At 38.5% G+C, this 21,264-nt stretch overlaps 1 protein-coding gene and 1 pseudogene across 1 annotated transcript in view; one reads left to right on the top strand and one right to left on the bottom strand.

Annotated features, from left to right (window-relative positions):
- The window catches only part of SIL1 (SIL1 nucleotide exchange factor), a 350,503-nt gene that overhangs the window by 253,837 nt on the left and 75,402 nt on the right, over positions 1-21,264 (top strand). The gene's annotated exons all lie outside the window — the stretch shown is intronic.
- Positions 8,266-9,821, bottom strand: LOC102844503 (annotated as a pseudogene).

A 21,264-nucleotide genomic window follows, 5' to 3' on the forward strand; every position in this document is an offset into this window, starting at 1 on the left:
TATGAAAAACTATACTCAAACAAATATGAAAATGTAGAAGAAATGGACAAATACTTAGAAATTCACAACCTACCTAACCCGACACAAACTGAAATTGAACACCTGAACAGACCCATTACAAAAGAAGAAATTGAAAAGGTAATAAAACACCTTCCAGCCAGAAAAAGCCCTGGACCAGATGGTTTTACAAGTGAATTTTATCAGACATTCAGAGAAGAACTATCACCAATTCTACATAAACTATTTCAGAAAATAGAAAGAGATGAAATTCTCCCAGACTCATTCTATGAAGCAACCATATATCCTTGATAACAAAACCAGGTAAAAACACCACCAAAGTAGAAAACTATACACTAGTATCTTTTATGAACATAGATGCAAAAATTATGAATAAAATCCTGGCCAATAGAATCCAACAATACATCAAAAAAATAATTCACCATGACCAAGTGGAATTCATGGTGGGTAAACAAAGATGGTTCAACATAAGAAAAACAGTCAGTATAATTCATCACATTAACAAAGCAAAGAACAAGAAACACATGATCCTATCTATTGAAGCAGAAAAGACCTTTGACAAAATTCAACACCCTTTCCTGATTAAAACACTCAAAAAAATGGGAATAGAAGGGAATTTTCTCAACATAGTAAAAAAGTATTTACACAAACCCAACAGCCAATGTTGTTCTCAATGGAGAGAGTTTAAAAGCATTCCCTTTTTGAACTTTGAGAAGAGTAACTAGGCAAGGATATCACCTTTCCTATTCAATACTGTATTAGAAGTCTTAGCAGTAGCAATAAGACAAGAGAAGGAAATATGAGGTATCCAAATTGGCAAAGAGGTGGTAAAATTATCTCTATATACAGATGATATGATTGTATATTTAGAAAACCCTAAAGATTCAGCAAGAAAACTACAGGACATAGTTGACCAATTCACCGAAGTGGCAGGATACAAGGTCAACATTCAAAAATCAATTGGATTTCTCTATAGTGACAAAGAGAATATAGAACTGGAGCTAAGAAAAACAATACTCATCATAATAGCTATCCACAAGATTAAACACTTGGGAGTAACTCTAACTAGAAACACAAAGGATTTATTCAAAGAAAGTTAAAAAACATTACTACAAAAAAAAAGAGAGAGAGAGAACTGGAGAAATGGAAGCATATACCTTGCTCATGGGTAGGAATGCTCATTATTGTGAAAATAACAGTCCTACCAAAGGCAATCTACACATTCAATGCAATCCCAAAATAAATACCAATTCCATTCTTCAATGAGATGGAAAAGGCAGTCTCCAATTTCACTTGAAATGGAAAGAGGCCCTGAGTAAGCAAAGCACTCCTTAGAAAGAGAAACAAGGTAGAAGGCATCTCACTCACTGATTTCAAATCCTACTGCATTGCTGTGGTGGTCAAGACAGTGTGATACTGGTACAATGATAGACACATAGATCAGTGGAATAGAATTGAGAACCCAGAAATCAGCCCATCTACAAGTGATGCTTGCAAAATTGGAAAACCATGTGCAGAAAACTCAAGCAAGATCCACACCTCACTCCATACACAAAACCCAATTCAAAGTGGCTCAAGGACCTGGAACTAAAATCAAAGACTCTAAACTTCATTAGAGAAAAGCTTGGAAGAACTCTAGAAGTCCTAATCCACAACATAAACAGTCTTCCAAGCATTCTGAAAAACATACCGCCAGGAGTGGATAAAATAAATGAATGGGACCTTCTAAGAATCAAATCCCTATACACATCCGAAAAGTTCTTTTAACAGGGTGAAAAGAGAAGCCGCAGACTGGGGAAAAAAATATTTGGTAATGACATGTTGTAGTTCATGGGATGGGGTCCACTGAGAGACTTTTTGCCACACACACTGTACCCCCCGCTCCCTCCCTCAGATAAGGGACTTATATCTAGAATTTATAAAATACTCGAGCATCACAACAAGATAAAGGTAAACAACCAAAGTGAAAAATGGGCACAGGATATGAACAGACACTTCACCAAAGAAGACATTCAGATGGCATACAAACACATGGAAAATGTTCAAAATCCCAAGCTCTAAAAGAGATGCAAATCAAAACAATAGTGAGAAATCATCTCACCCCAGTAGGAATAGCAAAATTTAACAGAACAGCGAACAATAAATGTTGGTGAGGTTATGGAGAAACTGGAACCCTTATTCACTGTTGGCGGGAGTGAAAAATGGTATAACCACTATGGAAGGCTGTATGGCACTTTCTCAAAACGTTGGAAATAGAAATACCATTTGACCCAGCAATCCCACTACTGGGAATATACCCTACAGAAACCAGAACTGCTACCCAAGCAAATATATACACACCCATGTTTATTGCCGCTTTGTTCACAATAGCAAAGAGTTGGAAACAACCTACGTGCCCATCAACAAATAAATGGATAGAAAAGCTGTGCTGTATTCACATAATGGAATATTATGCAGCACTGAAAAAGAACTCATGAAATATTATACAAAATGGGTGACAATAGAGGACATTGTGCTGAGTGAAATATCTCAATCACAAAAAGACAAATACAGCATAATGCCACTATTGAAAACCAGGATTCACATTGAGGTTGGGGGGAAACTAAGTAATAAGGGGATAATAATGTACACAGCCTTGAAACAGATGAGGGAAAGAATTCTATAAAAGGAACATATTATTACATATTATTACTTTGACAAGAGTACAGAATAAGAGTTGCATACTAAAGTGGCCTGGGGTGGGGGACTGTATAACAATGAAAGAACTTTTTTCGCAAAGAAAAAAGTGAACTGGAGGAGAGGGGGTACAGGGAGGAAAATGTGCAACAATGAATGAATGGAAATCCAAGTTCTTTATAAACTTACAATACAGTCTCAATTTTAAAAAAAAGAAAAAATGTGGATAATGAGTGGCCCTGTTTAGTAGGAGCATTACTAAAGGCTGGAGATAATATCATGCGCAAGTCAAATACTCTTGAGTATTATTTAAAAACAGTTAGAATATAGAGAACTGCCAGTCATTCAAGCTGGATTTACAAGAAACTCAGATATCATTGCTGATGTCAGCTGGGTCGTGGCAGAAAGCAAAGAAGACCAGAAAAATTTTGTGCTTTGTTGACTATGCAAAGGCATTTGACTGTGTGGATTATAATAAATTAAGGCTAACATTGAAAAGAATGAGAATTCCTGAACACTTAATTTTGTTTGTGTGAAACTTATGCCTAGACTAGGAGGCTGTTGGGAGAAAAAAAGTGTGGTTTAAAATTAGGATAGGTATGAATCATTGTATTTTTTTCCCCTCCATACCTATTTCATCTGTATGCTGAGCAGATTATTCAAGAAGCAAGACTCTATGAAGAAGAATGTTGCATCAGGATTGGAGGAAGACTGGAGGAAGACCTTTATTATGCAGATGACACAGCTTTGCTTGCTGAAAGTAAGGAGGACTTGAAGTAATTGCGGTAGAAGATCAAAGACTTCAGCCTTCAACATGAATTGCATACCAACGTCAAGGAAACAAAATTCCTTGTCACTGAACTAATAACATCATGATAGATGGCGAAAAAATTGTGACTGCAAATGACTTCATCTTACTTGGTTCTACAGTCAGTACACTTGGTACTAGCAGTCAGGAGATCAGGACACAGACTGCACTGGGAAAGTTTGTAGTCAAGGACCTCTGCAAATTACTGAGGATCAGTGATGTCAGTTTGAGGATTAAAGTGTGTCTGATTTAGGCCATGGTCCCATAAGTTTCTTCTGAGAGCTGTAACAGAGAAGAAGGATGACAGAAGAAGAACTGATGCCTTTGAATTGTAATGTTGGCAGAAGAACAGATATATTTTAGAAAAAGTACAGCTAGAATGCTCCTTGGAGGCAAAAGATGAAAAAGCTTCATTTCACATGTTTTGAGCATATTGCTAGGAGAGGATATTCTTTGGAAAAGGACATTGTGCTTGGGGAGGTGGAGAGACAGTGAAATAAGTAGGAAGTTCCTAAACCATGTGGGTTGACACAGTCACTGCAGCAATGGGCTTGAGTGTGGCAGTGATTGTGAGGACGGCACAGGATAGAACAGAGTCCATGTGTGCTGTTTTGTTGGTAGGGTGGCGATGAGTCTTACTCAACTCAGAGGTCCCTAACAACAACAATAAAATGTCGAGATTGGTTTAAATATGAACGTGTGACCTTGTTCTGATAAGTAAGATACAAAGAGGTGTTTCTAGAGAACTTTTGGATGGATTTTATTCTGTTATAAAAAGAGAGATAGGAAAGAGTCCCTACCATTTTTTCTGTCTCAATTGCATTTGCCTCAAAGTTGCAGTAGCTATCTTGGATCTGTGGAGTGTGACACACAAAATCAACTTGTTAAGGAGGTTAAGATGTAGGTTAGCAACTATACTTATTCTGGAAACCTTCACATCCAGTCTTTTATAAAACAATGTTGTTTATTATTTAATTACTTGGAATTGAACACATATATACAGACAAAAGTTCCAAAATATCTCTGGACTCTTATATATTCCCTTACTTCTTTATAGCATTCATACTAATTTTTAGTTTTTTATTTGTTTGATGACTTGTTAATGTTGATACCCCCTGTTAGATAGTACTAGGAGGATAAGGGTCCCTTTTCTATATCATTTGTTATCTCATAACTGAATGTAGTCTGCATTGAGTGGATGCTTGCAGGGGAAATGTATTGAATGAATAAGAAACAAATTGAAATTGGCATGTTTTGGGGAGTTGAGTGGAAGTCTTGTCTTTATTATTAATGATATAATTGTTAGTGGATGATTCAGATACCACACCTTGACCCGTTAAAATCAAGGGTCATAGAAATGAGTGTGTCTCTCCACTGGCCAAAGGCCCAGAAAGAAAGTTCACAATTAGGATGAGGTCAGATATAGAGAGATGTCAGCTTTTGACTAAAAGTTCAAATATGGACCTCAGGACTAGTTGTGATCTCTTGATACAATAGCTAATTTTTCTATACTCCCCCAGTGACAAAAATACTCAAGCCTTTTTGTATCTAATAAACTGATTTGCAAATTAACCAAAATTGGCCCAGGCAGTTGGTAGCTATAGGTCTTAAACTGCATCCAGATAGAAATTCAAATGGAAAATGAACACTAAACATGACCAGCCACCTGAGTACCATGGGAACCAAGGCTTTATTCTGAAGGAGGCTCCATTTTGCTCAGTGAACTTGTCCCATCAACATTTCTTTTGAATCTATCTCTGTGACATGTTCCTGCCTCCTCCACATTCTCTCTGTGGCTGTCTGCAGACATATTTCTTCATTGCCCACCTCCTTTAAACAAAAAATTATATTGGTTTCAAAGTTTGTATACATTGTGCTTCGTTTATGTTGTGTTTCATAGTCACAGTCATTCTCATACATTATGTTTTGTAAAATTAACCATCATTGGACCTTGCCCATCATTACCCTGTCTTTTCAGGTCCCCACCAGATCCTTCTATTTCTTTCACCCCTTCCCTCTATCCACCAATCTGTGCAGCCCTGTGGTTTCACCCCTACTCATTCTCACCACTCCACTCCCACCCTTTAACTCCTTGGGTCCTCATACATATTTTACTAGTTACCTTTCTATTTTTACAGTAATGGTCTTATGCAGTTTTAACTTCTGCGTAACCGCTGCCTACAAAGATACAGTCTTCAATTTTGTTAACATCCTCACTCCAAACAACCCTCCCCACCCCCAGACTGCTAAACTGTTTTATCTGCTTTTGTGTTGTAGGGAGTTCTGGTGGCTTGGTCTGTAGGGATTTACTCTGTGAACTCAAAGATAGTGTCTCTCTGTCAGTTCAAATGGGGCGGTGACTCCAAGGGCAAAAGATTGTCAATCTCCTCCCATGGGATTTACAGACTTTGAAAACCTGCTGGAGCCATGAGTCAGTTCCAGCTTGTCAGCAATGAGTTTACTTCAATCATTTAATCTGTTCCTCTAACAACATTGAAAACTTCGTGAAAGTGGGAATTGATACATCTGTGGTATCCACTGCATCTTATAAAGAGGGGAAGATTCATATGACTGCTTAGAAAATCTCACAGTGCAAACTGCTCTAACCTCAAAGCTGAAATCACCAAAATTATGTTGGAGGAAAGAAGTGACTAAGAACAGGAAATATTTTTCTTTTATATACTTCTGTATTGTTTGCTTTTTCAAGTGAGTATGTATTGCTTTTGTTTTTAAAATTTAAATAATAATAGCAACAGTTGCAATATTAGGAGGCTTCTTTTTTAGCAAAGGTTGTTTACATTAGTCACTGTCATTCCAACCTCATTGAGGATCTTCCTCTCTTTGGCTTACTTTCTCCTTTTCCAAGCATGATGCCTCTTCCCCCAAGAACTGGCCCTTCCTAAGAACACGCCCAAAGTATATAAGACAAGGTCTCACCATCATTGCTTCTATGGAGGTGGCTACACTTCTAAATACACAGATTTATTTGATTATTCTTCCCGCTGTCCATGAGATACTGTATACTCCTCACAGTATCACAGTTTAAGGCACCAATAATTCTTTGAGTTTTTTCTTGTCCAACTTTCACTTGCATATGAAGCTATTGAAAATATCATGATTTAGATAAAGTGTCCTTTAGTGTTTAAAGTAGCATCCTTGCTCTTGGGTTCTGTGACAAGGTCTTTCGCAGCAGATTTGCTTAATGCCACATGTGGTTCAATTTCTTGGGTGTTGATTGTGGATCCAAGTAAAAGGAAATCCTCAACTTCTATCTTTTCTCTGTTTATTATAGGTCTAATTTTGATAATTTTTTCCCCTAATGTTGAGGTATAATCCATACTGAAATCTATCTTCTTAGTTCTTTTTCAGTAAAGTCTTCAAGTTCTCTTCACTTTGAGCAAACAAGATACCTGGTAATCTTTTCCTTAAATGCACAGTTCAATTGTCAGGAAACTTTAGGGACCACTGTTTCATATAATTCCAGAGCAATTAATAACACCATATCGTTTGTGCAATAACCCTGCAAGAAAACAAAAAAAAAATCCTAAAGGCAAACAACAGAAAGCACAAATCTTTAGATTGCTGAAACTGACAGCTGTGCTAGTCTACCAAGGAGACGCCATTCTGATGGTTTGATTCCATGAACAGCTCTATTGGAGAAAGATGGGCATTCTTCTTCCATGTGATTTACAGCCTTTGAAAAATTACTATGAGCCAAGGATGAGTCAGTTCCGACTAGACTACAGTGAGTTCAGTTTGAGGGATTAAGGGTTTTGGTTTCATCAAGCTTCATAAGTTGGGGACAAGAACCAAAACATAGAATTAAGCCCATGAAAGGGAAAATTAGAAAAGAAAAGCTTGTTTGTTTAAAGGAAATATTAAGGAAATTTGGCTTTCAGCGGATAGGAGAAAATTATCCAGAAAGTTCAGTTAAGCAAGACCTTGAGTGCACTTGGAATAGAAATCATACTCCTTTTATGCTTGGAAGTCTTCAAGCTGAAATTTGATGTTAAAATAGTTTCGACAAATTAAAATAAACTGGGAAAAGAAGTTTGCAGGTTATAAATAGAACATTAATTTTCCTAATATATATAAAGAGTGCCTAAAAATAGAAATTGGTTAACAACTTTGTAGAAAATACACACAGTTCACAGAATAAAAGAAATGTGAAAGTCTTACTCTTAAGAAGAAAAAGACCCACAATAGAAATATATGAGAAAGAAAAGAGGAAGGCCATTTAAACCACAGTAAAGGACTAAAAAAAAATATTAATAATGAAGATAAAAATTACACTGAAATACTACCAGTCATATGTCAGACTGGGGGAAGTCCAAATATTGACAGATATTTTATTGGAGAAGCAGTGGGAAACAGAATCTTAAATGTTGGTGATAGTTGTTAGGTGCTATTGATTATAACTCATAGCGACCATATGAACAGTGATCTGAACCCTATCCTATCCTATGTCATCCTCATCATCTGCTACAGGCCTTATGGAAAGAAATCCATCAATATCTAGAAATATTACTTAGGCATTTATCCTTTTGTGTGGGATGGGGGACCAAAATGCAAAAAAACACTTTGATTCTAGCCTATAGCTCCAGGTGCGTGTCTGGGGACAGAGTCTGTGTGTAGTGCTGTATGGAGACCATTCACTCATACGTGGCTCAAAGAAGGTCCCTGACTTACCTTCAAGGGGGTGAGACAAGGCAGGAGAGCAGCCGAGAAACAGGAGCAGGAGCAGACTTAGGGACAAGGTGCTGCTACTCGGTAAAGGAGATCTTCATGGCATTGTTCTGGGTGATCTTGAAGCCCTGCAGGTCATCACTGGCGGCCACAGCCTGCACCTAAATGTCAAACTCCAGTAGGTAATGTCCTCCCACCTAGGCTCCAGCCACACCTTCTTGAAGCCAGGGAATGGGTTAAAAAGCATTGACAGCATAATATTTCATGAGTTCCTTGGTTTTTCAATGCTACATAGTATTCCATTGTGTTCAGAGCTTCTCTATCCATTAGTTTGTTGATGAGCACTTGGGTTGTTTCCAGCTCTTTGCTATGTGAACAAAGCCACGATAAACATGGATGTGCATATATCTGCTTGGATGGAGGTTATGGTTTCTTTAGGGTAAATTCCCAGTAGTGGGATTGCTGGGTCAAATGGTATTTCTATTTCCAACTTTTTGAGAAAGTGCCATACAGCCTTCATAGTGATTGCACCATTTTTCACTCCCACCAACAGTGTATAAGGGTTCCAGTTTCTGCACAACCTCGCCAGCATTTGATATTTGCTATTCTGTTAAATTTTGCTATTCTTAGTGGTAGTGCCACTATTGTAAAACAGAACTGACATTGGGGCTGAGGTAAGACAGAGAAGGAGGGGAGGAATGATGTACACAGCATTGAAACAGATGAGGAAGAGAACTGTTTAAAAGAGATTTATGATTGGATATTATTGTCGTGACAGGAGTACAGAATGAAGGCTGCACAGTGGAGTGGACTTGGGGCAGGGATTGCATAACAATGAAAGAGGTTTTTCTTTTACTTTTCAAGGAGAAGAGTGAATTGGGGGGAAGGGGTGAGCAGGGAGAAAAGTGCAACAATGAATGACTAGAAGCACTAAGTCTCTGTAAGCTTTCATTAAAATAAAATTTTAAAAAAGCATTGACAGCATGAGTTGGTTGGTCTTTTTTGGCAGGTTGGTGAGGAATAATATGTAGTTTGGTGGGTTTTCTGAAAGAGGCTGGGCGGGTGACATCTGCCCCAGCATGAGCTGCTGAGGGTCATGGCCCCAGGCAGTATCTGTTCGGGTGTGGAGCCCAGCGGCAGAATCATTCAGGTGGCGGCATGTGGAGAGGCTGGTCTGGGATGTGGTGCATGACATGGTGCGCCTGCGTCACAGGCGGCATTGCCCAGCACAGGCCCCTGGATGGCCCCCACCACAGCATCAGCCAGCCTTCCCTGCATGACCTTCAGCAGCCAGGGTCTCCTTGCTCTTGAGCTTCCTCTTCTGCTTGGAATTCCTCTCCACGAAGGGGCCCTTCGTCTTGGCGATGCTATCAGAGTCTGTCTCGGCATACTAGATTCACATGGGCTTGTCATAGAAGGGGAAACCTTGCATGGTCCGCAGTGCGTTGGTGGCACAGCTGACCTCCTTGAATATGACAAAGGCCTGGCCCCTCATCTTCAGGCTCCAGGATATCTAGGATCTGGCCAAACTGGGAGAAGATGGCATACAGGGACTTCTCCAGCTCATCCTTCTTGATCTTCTCATTGAGGTTGTTGATGTAGTGTGATTGGGATTGGTATCGGGAACTGCCATGGAGTGAGATGTCAAGGTAGGGGACAGGGTTAACCCCTCCCTAAGGAATGTCTGTGGAGCCTGCATTTATTTTTTGATATGATATAACCACTTCCAGACATTTACTTATGAAATATATTACCTAAAATTCAGGCAGACATGTGTATGCCCAAGGTTACTCATTATAACTATTTAGAATAGCAAAAGATTGGAAGAAGCTCAAATTATCAAGAATAAGGAACTAATTGAATAAATTATGTTATTTATTCCATAGTTTACTCTTTACCCAATCCTCTGTCATAAAGTCAGTTCTTACTCATTGCTACCCTATGGGACAGGGTAAAATTACAGAAGTTTCTGAGGCTGCTTATAAAAGCAGGCTGCGTCATCGTTCTCTCTGGGAACATCTGGTGATGTAGAGGACCTGGCCACTGCAACACCAGGGCTCCTTTGGTGGTGGTGGTAAGTGCTGTCACCTTGGCTCTTAACTCACACTGACCCCCTGTCCTGAGTCATCCTCTTGCCTGAAAAATCTTAAAAGAGTTTTTTTTTATTGGAGAAATAGTTCTGATGTTCTTCCTAGTAGAAGATCATTCCATCAGTCATGGCCAGTCTTGGTAGAAGATAAAATCACATTAGACTTCTAAATCCAACTGACATCTTAAAGGAAATATTAGGGACAGAGGACATGTTAAAGAATATAATGGGTGTACAGTCATATCTATGATGTTGGAAACTGTGGGGCAAGCTATTATTTTAACAAATAAATTATAGGGAAAAAGAAAAGCAAAAAAAAAAAACCAGAGAAATGAGATTCATAAGTTAAAATATACTGAAAATAAATATAAAGTCGTTTAGACGCTGATGAAACCAGCAAGTTGTTAAAAAATTATATAATTGGGAAAAATTAAAAATGACTTGGTATTTGACAATATTAAGAATTTTTAAATTTTTTTTACTTTAGAGAACTGGTTTTGTTTTGTCACAGTTCTAGAGACAAAAATGTCCAAACTAAGGTCTTTTCTGTGTCAATAGCCCCAGCATACCTCAGTAATTCTCATCAGCTTTTAATAACGGTGGACTTATACTATGATAGTCCTTTCATGAGGATTTCTTTGACTTAACACAATGTCCTCTATATGCATCCGTACTCTACAGTATAGTCCAACTTCTTCATTGCCTTTTTGTGTTGCATAGCATTCCATTGTGTAAATGTACCATACTTTCGGTATCCATTTGTCCACAAAAGGACACTTGGCTTACTTGTGGTAAATTACTTTCATTGTCTTTCTTTTTTGAACTGTCCTTTCTGTCTGATATGAATCCCACCTGATCATGCTGGTTTTTTAAAAAAAAAATAATGTTAGATTCTATTGGCTAGAATTTTTTAAACTGAGTTGCTTCTATGTTCATGAGTGATATTGATCTATAATTTGGTGATATGGATTGGCATGGGACATTTTGAATCAGTAGATATGATCTACTATGCCTGAGATGAAAAGGTGTGGGAAAGTCGGGTGACTTTCATAGTTAAAAAGATCAGTTTTAGATCCATCTTGAAATACAATGTTTGAGTTACAGGATAATATCCATATATATACAAGGAAGTCCAATACCACTATCATTCAAATAGATATACCAACAACCAGAGCCAAAAAGGAGGAAATGGTTTCCATCAACTTTTTCAGTCTGAAATAGCTCAAACATGTGACAATGATTCATTAATAGTAATGACTGACTGGAATGCAAAAGTTTGGAACATAGAAGAAGTATCAGTAGTTGGAAAACATGGACTTGGTGACAGAAATGAGGCTGGGGATAGAATTTTGCACAATCAATGATTTATTCATTGCAAATACCTTTTATAAGAAGCATAAATGCTGACTATACACATAGATTTCACCTGATGGTATGTACAGAGATCAGATTGATTACATCTGTGGACAGGATTGTTGGAGAAGCTCAATATTAGGAAAATAAGGACAGGTGAAGACCATAGAAGAGACCATCAATTACTCATACACAAGTTCAAACTAAAGCTAAAAAAGATTAAATAATTTACACAGAACCAAAATTTGACTTTGAATCAGTCCCACCTGAATTTAAAAGCATTCAGGAGCAGACTTGAGACCTTGAACGAATGAATGAAGACCAGATGAGCTGTGGGAGGATTTTAAGAATATCATCCAGGAAGAATGCAAAAGATCACTACAAAGGCAGAGGAGGAAGAAAAGACCGATGGATGCCAGAAGAGACTCTGAATATTGCACTAGAGCGCTGAGATCTCAAAGCAAAGGGAAGAAGAAAGCAGGAAGTTAGGAGCTGAATAGATTTCAAAGGGCAACTTAAGAAGACAAAGCAGAGTTTTATAATGAAAAGGACTGAACTCATTCAGCCTTTCTTAAGCTGGAGGAACTAAAGAACAAACTCAACCCTCAAGTTGCAATACTTAAGGATGCTATGGGCAAAATAGTGACTGATCCAGGTAGCATTAAAAGAAGATGGAAGTAGTACACAGAATCACTGTTAAAAGAAAGAATTGGCTGACACAGAAGAATTTCACAAAACAACATATGATCAAGAGGCAATGGTGATGAAAGTGAAAGTTCAGGTTGCTTTAAAGGAGTTGGCAAAAAAAAAAAAGGCCCTAGGAATTGATGGAATACCAGTTGGCATATTTCTATAAACTAGTGCTTCCCTGAACATGCTCACCAGGTTGTGCCAAGAAATCTGGAGGAGAATTATGTGGCCCAGAACTGACTGGAAGAGCTCCATATATATTCCCATACCAAAAAGAGGTGACCTGACAGAGTGTAAAAATTATAGAACCATATCACTAATATCACAGGCAAGCAAAATCCTGCTGAAGATTATCCAAAAACAACTTTGAACAGAGAACTACCAGAAATACAAGCTGAATTTAGAAAAAGTCATGGCACTAGAGACATTATTGCCAATGTCATACGGATCTTGGCAGAAAGCAGAGAGTACCAGAGGAATGTCTATCCATGTTTCATTGACTGTGCAAAGGTATTTTACTGTGCGGACCACAACAAATTGTGACTTATCCTGAGGAAAAATGGGAATCCCAGAACACTTGATGATGCTCATGTAAAACCTGTACTCAGACCAGGAAGCAGTCCTCAGAACAGAGCAAGGAAACACTGCGTGGTTCAGAATCAGGAAAGGAGTGCATCAGAAATGTGTCCTGTCCTCATACCTTGTCAGTCTATATGTGGGACAGATAATTAGGGAGACTGGACATTATGAGGAGGAATGTGGCATCAGGATTGGAGAAAGTCTCATCAACTACCTGTGTTACGCAGATTAACACACCCTTGCTGGCTGAAACTGAAGAGGACCTGAACTGCATGCTGCAGAATGTCAAGGACTGTAGTCTTCAGTATGGATTGAAGCTCAATATCAATAAGGCAAAGATTCTCACCACTGTGTCAATTGGCAGCACCATGATGGATGGTGAAGAGACTGAGGTTGTTAACACTTTCTACTTGCTTGGATCCACAGTCAACACTCCCGGTACCAGTAGTCAGTTAATCAAAAGACAAATTACACTGGGAAATATGCTGTCAGGGACTTCTCCAGAGTACTGAAGAATAATGTCAATCTAGGGATTAATGTGCACCTGATCCATGCCATGATCTTTTCCATTATTACTGTGCATCAGAGAGCTGGATAAAGACTAAGGATGACAGAAGAAGAGTCGATGCCTTTGAGTTGTGTTGGTGGAGAAGAGTCCATAATATTATGGACTGCCGAGAGAGTAAACAGGTCTGTCTTGAAGAGGGTAAAACCAAGTTTCTTCTTGCAGGCTAGAATTTTAAAATCTGTCTCGAATACTTTGGACATGTGGCCAGGAAGGACCAGTCTTTGGAGAGACATCATGCTTGAAAGGGTGCAGAGACAGTGCAGGAGATGAAGACTCCAGATGAAATTGACACAGTAACTGGGGTAATGGGGCGTAAGTGTGTTGGAATCAGTGAGATTGACTCTGGATATAGCAGGATTCAGAGCTATTGTATATTGGATCACTATGAGTTGTAGGCAACTCAGTGACATATAAAAACATCAAAAGTGGTGTTTTTTCCTGACTTCAGTATCAGGATTATGCTTGTATCATAGAACAAATTTGCGAATATGCCTTCTTTGTCTATATTCTGCAATAATTTGAGTAGATTTTCTTTCTGTTCTTAGTGTTAGTGAGCCGTTGAGGGTAGGTTGCTTATGTTTTAGATGTTTGTTGTAGGGGTGTTTTTATTACTCATTCAGTTTATCCTTTTGTAATTGTCATTGGGAAAGTCTGCTGTCAGACACCTCTCCGAAGTACTTAAGAGCAAAGATGTCAGTCTGGAGACTAAGGTGCACCTTATCCCAGGATATGGTCTTTGCAATTACTTGCTATTCATCAGAGCGCTGGACATTGACTAGGGTTAATAGAAGGGGAATTGATGCTTTTGAGCTGGGTGCTGGAAAAGAGTATTGTATATACCAGGGACTGCTAAGAATACAAACAGATTCATCTTAGAGAGGGTGAAACCAGGCTGCTCCTTGGAGGCAAGGATTCTGAGGCTTTGTCTGGCATACTTTGGACATGTTGCAAGGAGGGACCAGTCCTTGGAGAGGGACGTCATGCTTGGGAGGGTGGAGGGACAGCGCAAGAGAGGAAGACCCTTGATGAGATGGTCCCTTTCAGTGACTAGGATAGAGAAGGGTTTAGGGCTGTTGTACACAGGGTCTCTATGAGTCACAGGCAACTCAATGGCACTTAAAAACAACAACAATTGTTGTTAAGTGCCATTGGGTCAGGTATGACTCATAATGACCCTGTGAACGATAGAGCTTAACCCTGTCTTTACCCTGCTCTGTTCCCAACACACTTGAGCACATTGTTGTAAACTTTGTATCAGTCCATCTAGTTGAGGGTCTTCCTCTCTTTTGCAACCCTCCACCTTTGCAAGCATGATATCCCTCTCTAAGAAGTAGCTTTTCCCAACAACATGCCTAAAGTATATGAGACATAGCCTCGTCCTCCTTCTTCCATGGAGCAGTCTGGCTAACACTTTGTCCAAAATAAATCTGTTCGGTTGGGGTTTTTTTTTAGCATTCCATCAGATATTCAGCACCCTACTCAAACACCACACCTAAAAGACACTCTTTCTTCTCCTGTCATCCTTATTTATGTCTATCTCTTAGATGCATAGAAGGTGATGAGAAGGACTATGACTTGAATAAAATACTTCTAAACTGACATCATTGTTCCTCAGGATTTTGGAGCAGTTCCTTACAGTAGATTTTCCCAGTGCTGTTTGTCTCTAGGTCTCTTTACTGGTCTCTTTACTGTTGGCACCAAGGATATTGGTTGGGGATCCAAGCAAGATGAAATAATTGACTATTTCAACCTTTTCTCCATCTATCATAAAGTTGCCTATTGTCCTAGAGGTGAAGATTTTTGTTTTCTTGATGAGATGAAATCTGTAATGAAGGCTATTGTCCTTGATCCTTTGCAGCAAGCGCCTCAAGTCCTCCTCACTTTAAGCAAGCAAAGTTGTATCATCTGAATAATGTAAGTTATTGATAACTCTTCTTCCAATCCTGATGCCACATTCTTCTTCATAAAGTCCAACTTCTCTAATGATTTACTCAGCATACAGATTGAATATGTTTGGGGGAAATGATACAGTCCTGATGCACACCTTTCAAAATCTTTTTGTTCAAAATAGTTCACATTTGCTCCCTGTTTTAGTTTAGGTAGGCAATGAGTTTCCAAAAATTTGTCTACTTCGTTTAGGTTTTCAGATTTACTGTAGCTCTTCATAGTATTCTGTTATTTTTAGAATTTCATTTGGTTCTGTTTTGACATCACTCATTTCATTCTTTATGCATACCATTTGCACCTTTGTTTTTTTTTGTTACGTTTGCCAGGTGCTTGTTGATTTTACTAATTCTTTCAAAGAAGCCACTTCTAGTCTTGTTGAATCTATTATTTTTCTGTTTCATTTATTCTTTTTATCTTTTTGCTGTAGACTATAGATTTTGTTTACTGTTATTTTTCTAATTATCCGAGATATTGGGTGAAGGTGCTTATTTTGCTTCTTTCTGTTTTAATAAGTGTACTTACTACTAGAAATTGACCTCTGAGTATTTTGTTTGCTTTGTCCCCAAAATGTTTATATTTGTGTTTTCATTACTTTTTGTTTTCAGAACATTTTAAATTTCTTTTTTAAAGTGCCTTTCATTACTCAGTAAGGAGACTGTGGTGATAAAGTCTATAGGAAGCTGAGCTTCTAATCCATAGATTGTGCCTCTCTGGCTGTAGACATTTACCAGTGACTTTGAGGTAGGAAAATGGGCAGTCTCCTCCAATGACATTACAGCCTTGCTAACTCAGCGGAGATTCAGTTAGAAGTTAGTTCTAACTTTGAAGACAATGAGAGAAATTACCAATAGGTAATACTAATAAGTATTCATTTCCATACATATGATTTTTTCTTCTGATCTTCCTGTTGTTGACTTCTAATTTTATAACATTTTGATCTTAGAAGATGCTTTGTAGTGTTTGTGTTGTTAGATGCTGTAGAGTCGAGTACAACTTATAGCAATTTTATGAACAACAGATCTGAACTCTGTCCTATCTTATGCCAACTTCACAATTACAGTACTATTTGGATCATTTTAATTTGTTGTCACTTGCTTTGTGACCTAACATATGTTGTAGTCTTGAGAATTTACCATATACACTGGAGAAGAATGCATATTCTTATTGGATAGTTGTTGTTTGTTATGTACCATCGAGTCGTTTGTGACTCATAGTGACCCTCTGTACAACAGCCCTAAACCCTGCTCTATCCTGTGCCAATCACACTGCCTCTGACACACCCATCCCGATTACCCCAGTCACTGAAGCTATCCACCTCATAGAGGGTCTTCCCCTCCTGTGCTGTCCTTCTACCCTCCCAAGCATGATGTCCCTCTCCAAGGACCTGTCTCTCCTCACAACGTGTCCAAAGTATGTCAGACGAAGCCCCAGAATCCTCCAAGGAGTAGCCTGGTTTGACCCTCTCTAGGATGAATCTGTTGGTTTTCTTGGCAGTCCATGGTATATTCAATACTCTTCTCCAGCACAACAGCTCAAAGGCATCAATTCTCCTTCTATCCTTTGTCCAACTCTCTGATGATAACAAGTGATTGCAAAAACCATGGCCTGTATCAGGCGGACCTTAGTCTCCAGAGAGATACCATTGCTCTTGAGTACTTTAGAGAGGTCCCTAACAGCAGACTTTCCCTTCGCAATACGTTTTTTTATAGAGTATTCTATATATTTACAACAGCCAGTTGGTTAATTGTATTGTTAAGTTCTTCTGAGTCTTTGTTGTGTTTCTTTCTGCTAGTTGTATTCTTCACCAAAAGTTGTGTATTGAAGTCTCCTCCTGCAGTGTTAGCCTAAAGTAGGCTTTTTTTTTTGCCATTACCTGGGGTCCCTCTGGTCTTCAGCTATCTTAACTGTAAACACATGATCTTGCAAATCATCAACAGTCGTGGAACTAGGATAAGAGAAAGAGTGCTTTCCACACTGAACAGCAAGACTTGAGGAGAGGAAGGCTTGGGGGAGTCTGGAGTAAGACCCTGTTGAGAGCGAGACACTGTTGTCAAGACCCTGGTGATGGTGGTGGAGAGACTGTGACATTGTTGTGGAGAAACTGTGGCAAGGTACAACCAGAGGAACCCTGAGATAAAAGCTCCTTTAAAAGTTAATAGTTTTGCTATTCTTGCCTTTGATAATGGAAGAAGCAGCCAACTGAAACCAGATCCTGGACTAATTGAGGAATTTAGCCTTAGGATTGGCAGGCTCAATCCTGGATTTGAATTGGGTAATATTTTTTGCCTCTCCAAGTCCCCAAATTATTTTGCTAATAAACCCCATTCTTGTTACCACAACTGTGAGTCTGTGAGTCAACAATGAATAAATGAACCTCTTGCAGCTGCTATGGCTCTAGAGGCACCATGGGGCTGGGCCATGGGCTCTTTATATTCTTTGTGCTCTGGGGAAATGAGCAGTTGTGCTATTCTCCCTCCCTCTGGCCCTTTCAGAGAGATCCCTATGTCCCTGTGCCCCCATGTCCCATGTTTTTGCTCTCTGTTGTTATGTGCCGTCAAGTCACCTCCAACTCATAGCGACCCTATGTACAATAGCACTGAAGCCTGCCCAGTCCTGAACCAGTCTCACTGACTCTGATACCCTACCCCCATTGCCCTAGTTACCTTATTAATCCATCTCATCCAGAGTCTTCCTCTCCTACACTTTCTCTCCACCCTTCTGAGCATGTTTTCCTTCTCTGAGGATCGGCCCCCTCCTGGCCATATGCCTAAAGTATATGAGATGGAGCTTCAAAATCCTAACTTCCAAGGAGAAACTTGGTTTCACTCTCTTAAAGACAAACCTGTTTGATTTCTTGGCAGTTTATGGTATGTTCAAGACTCTTCTCCAGCACCACAACTCAAAGGCATCAATTTTCTTTTGTCATCCTTAGTCATTAACCAGCTCTTTGATGCAAAGCAAGTAATTGTGAAGACCATGGACTGGATTAGATGCACCTTACTGTCTAGATTTACATCATTGCTTCTCAATATTCTGGAATGGTCCTTGACAACAGATTTACCAAATGCAATTTGCCTTTTGATTTCCTGAGTGCTGTTGCCAAAAGCATTTGATGGTAGAGCTGAGGAAGCTGTAACTATTAACAATCTCAGTCTCTTCTCCATCCATCATGGTGCTGCCAGTTGGCCCAGTGGTGAGAATCTTTGTCTTCTTGAAGTTGAGCTTCAATCCATATTGAAGACTACACTCCTTGACCTTCTGCAGCAAGCAGTTTGGGTCCTCTTCAGTTTCAGCAAGCAAGGTTGTGTTATCTGCATAATGACATCTGCTATTATTGTGGAGTTGTTTATTTCTCTTTTGAGGTTAATTTATGTATCTTGTGGCTCTGCCATTGGGTACATAATTATTAATTGTAGTTAGCCCTTTTTTATGTGACATTGTCATCATTTAATGTCTTTCTTGTCTTTTATATTGATTTTTGCCTTGAAATATATTTTATCAGAAATTCATATTGCCATTCTTACTCTTTTTTTAAAAAAATTAAGATTTCTTGATATATTTTTCTACCCTTTGATTTTTAGTCTGTCTTTGTCTTTGTGTCTAATGTGTCTCTCTTGTAGACAGCATATTGATAGGTCATGTTTTCTTCTCCATTTTGCTCCTGTTTTTCTTTTGATTGGTATATTTAATCCATTCAGATTCAGTGTAATTATTGTTTTATTGCCATCATTTTACTACACTCTTGTGGTGTTGCTGATTCCATCTGCTTTCTGTACTGAGTTCCTTTTGTTTATTGCTTTTCTCATCTTTTCCTTCTTTGCTTTTGCTTTGATATTTACTAAGTCTTTATGAGAGCATATTTTCTGAGTAACATTCCTTCCTTATTGTTTCAAACTTTTTGCATTTCAGTCACCCGTAATTATTAATGCATCTTGACTGCATGTTTGGTCAATTTCAGACTGAATAATTGGTAGAACTCTTTAATATTCTCTGCTTTGACTTTAGTCCCTGGTATATATATATTTTAATAATAGTCATATTAGCAGACCTTTATTTCATGCATGTGGATAGTATCTTACCACTCACAACATTGTACTTTAGGATAGATCTTGAAATTATCTTATTCACTGTGAATGGAACATTGTTTTTCTGCAGTTTCTCATTCTGGGCATAAATGATCATGGAATTGTCTGATTCAGAATGGTCGTGCCCAGTCATTCTCAGTTTACTAATGCCTAGAATGTCAATGTTCATGTATTCCATTTAATTATTTACAACCTCCATCTTTCCTATATTTATACTTCATATATTCCATGTGCCTATTGTCAAAGAGTGCTTGCAGTTGCTTTTGTTATTTTTGAATGACTTCCAATCAAGGCTCTACCTCTAAGACTATATTCCTCTATTCACAGGGTTCTCAAAGTTGGAAACAGTATGGAAGGTATGAAAGTTGGAAAGTATGGTCTTGCTATGGACTGTATGGACTTGGTATGGACTGTATGAAATGAGACTGGACATAGAATCATTGAATTTTCATCAATCATAATGAAAATGATTGAATGATTTATTCATTGCAAATACTGTTATGAAAAAAACACAAAATACAATTTTACACATGGACCTCACTTGGTAGACTGCACAGGAATCAGATTGATTACATCTACGGAAGGAATCATCAGAGAAGCTCAATATCAGCAATCAGAACCAGGCCAAGTGCTGACTGTGAAAAAGTCCATCAACTGCTTATATTCAACTTTAATTTGATGCTGGAGATTATTAAATCCAAAAGAACAAAAGAAAATAAACAAAGGAAAACTAGTCCAAAAGAACCAAGATACGACTTTGAGTCTGTCCCACCTGGTTTAAAAAATCGTCTCCAGAATAGCTTTGAGACTTTGAACGCTAATGATCAAAGACCAGATGAATTATGAGATGACTTCAAGGATATCATCTGTGAAGAAAGCAAAAGGTCACTACAAAGACAGAGAAGAAAGAAAAGATTAAAATAGATGGCAGAAGAGACTCTGAAAAGTAAAATAAAGAAGATAAATTCTGAAAAGTAAACAGAAGATTTCAAAGGGCAGCTCGAGAAGACAAAGCAAAGTATTATGACAAAATGTGAAGAGAATTGGAGTTGGGAATTAAAAAGGGAAGAACTTGGAGCTCTGGTGGCCTAGTGGCAAGAAGCTGTGCTGCAATCCTGAAGGCGTGTGCTTGGAATCCACCAGATGCTCCGCTGGAGAAGGAGAGGCAATCTCCTCCTGTACCAGTTGGCTCCGACTCGACGGTACACACACACACACACACACACACACACACACACACACACAAATAATAAAAAATAAAAATTTTTTCTTTAAAAAAGGGAAGAACTCATTCAGCATATTTAAAATTGAAAGACTTAAAAAACAAGCCTTGAGTTGCAATACTGAGAGATACTATGAGTAAAATCTTGAATGATCCAGAAAGCATTAAAAGAAGATGAAAGCAATAGACAGAATCACTTTCCTAAAAGATCTGGTTGACCCTAAAAAATTTCATAAAATACTATATGACAAGATCCAGTAGTAATGAAGGAAGAAGTTCAAACTTCGTTGAAGACACTGGTAAAAAGATAAGGCCCCAGGAAATGATGGAATACCAATTAACATCTTTCAGCAACAGATATAGCCCTGGGTGCAGTCACCAGTCTATGCCAGGAAATTTTTGTTTGGTTGGTTGGTTGGTTTTGGTTTTTGGTTTTTTAAAAATTTTATTTTGAGGGGTTTGTGTGGGGAGAAGGGTACAACAATGAATGAATGGAATTCCAAAAATCTCTGTAGATGTTCATTGAAATGAAAAATAAACAAA

The sequence above is a fragment of the Elephantulus edwardii genome, unplaced genomic scaffold (assembly GCF_000299155.1).
Source record: "Elephantulus edwardii isolate Elephantulus edwardi_28Jun2011 unplaced genomic scaffold, EleEdw1.0 scaffold00095, whole genome shotgun sequence".
Taxonomy (NCBI): domain Eukaryota; kingdom Metazoa; phylum Chordata; class Mammalia; order Macroscelidea; family Macroscelididae; genus Elephantulus; species Elephantulus edwardii.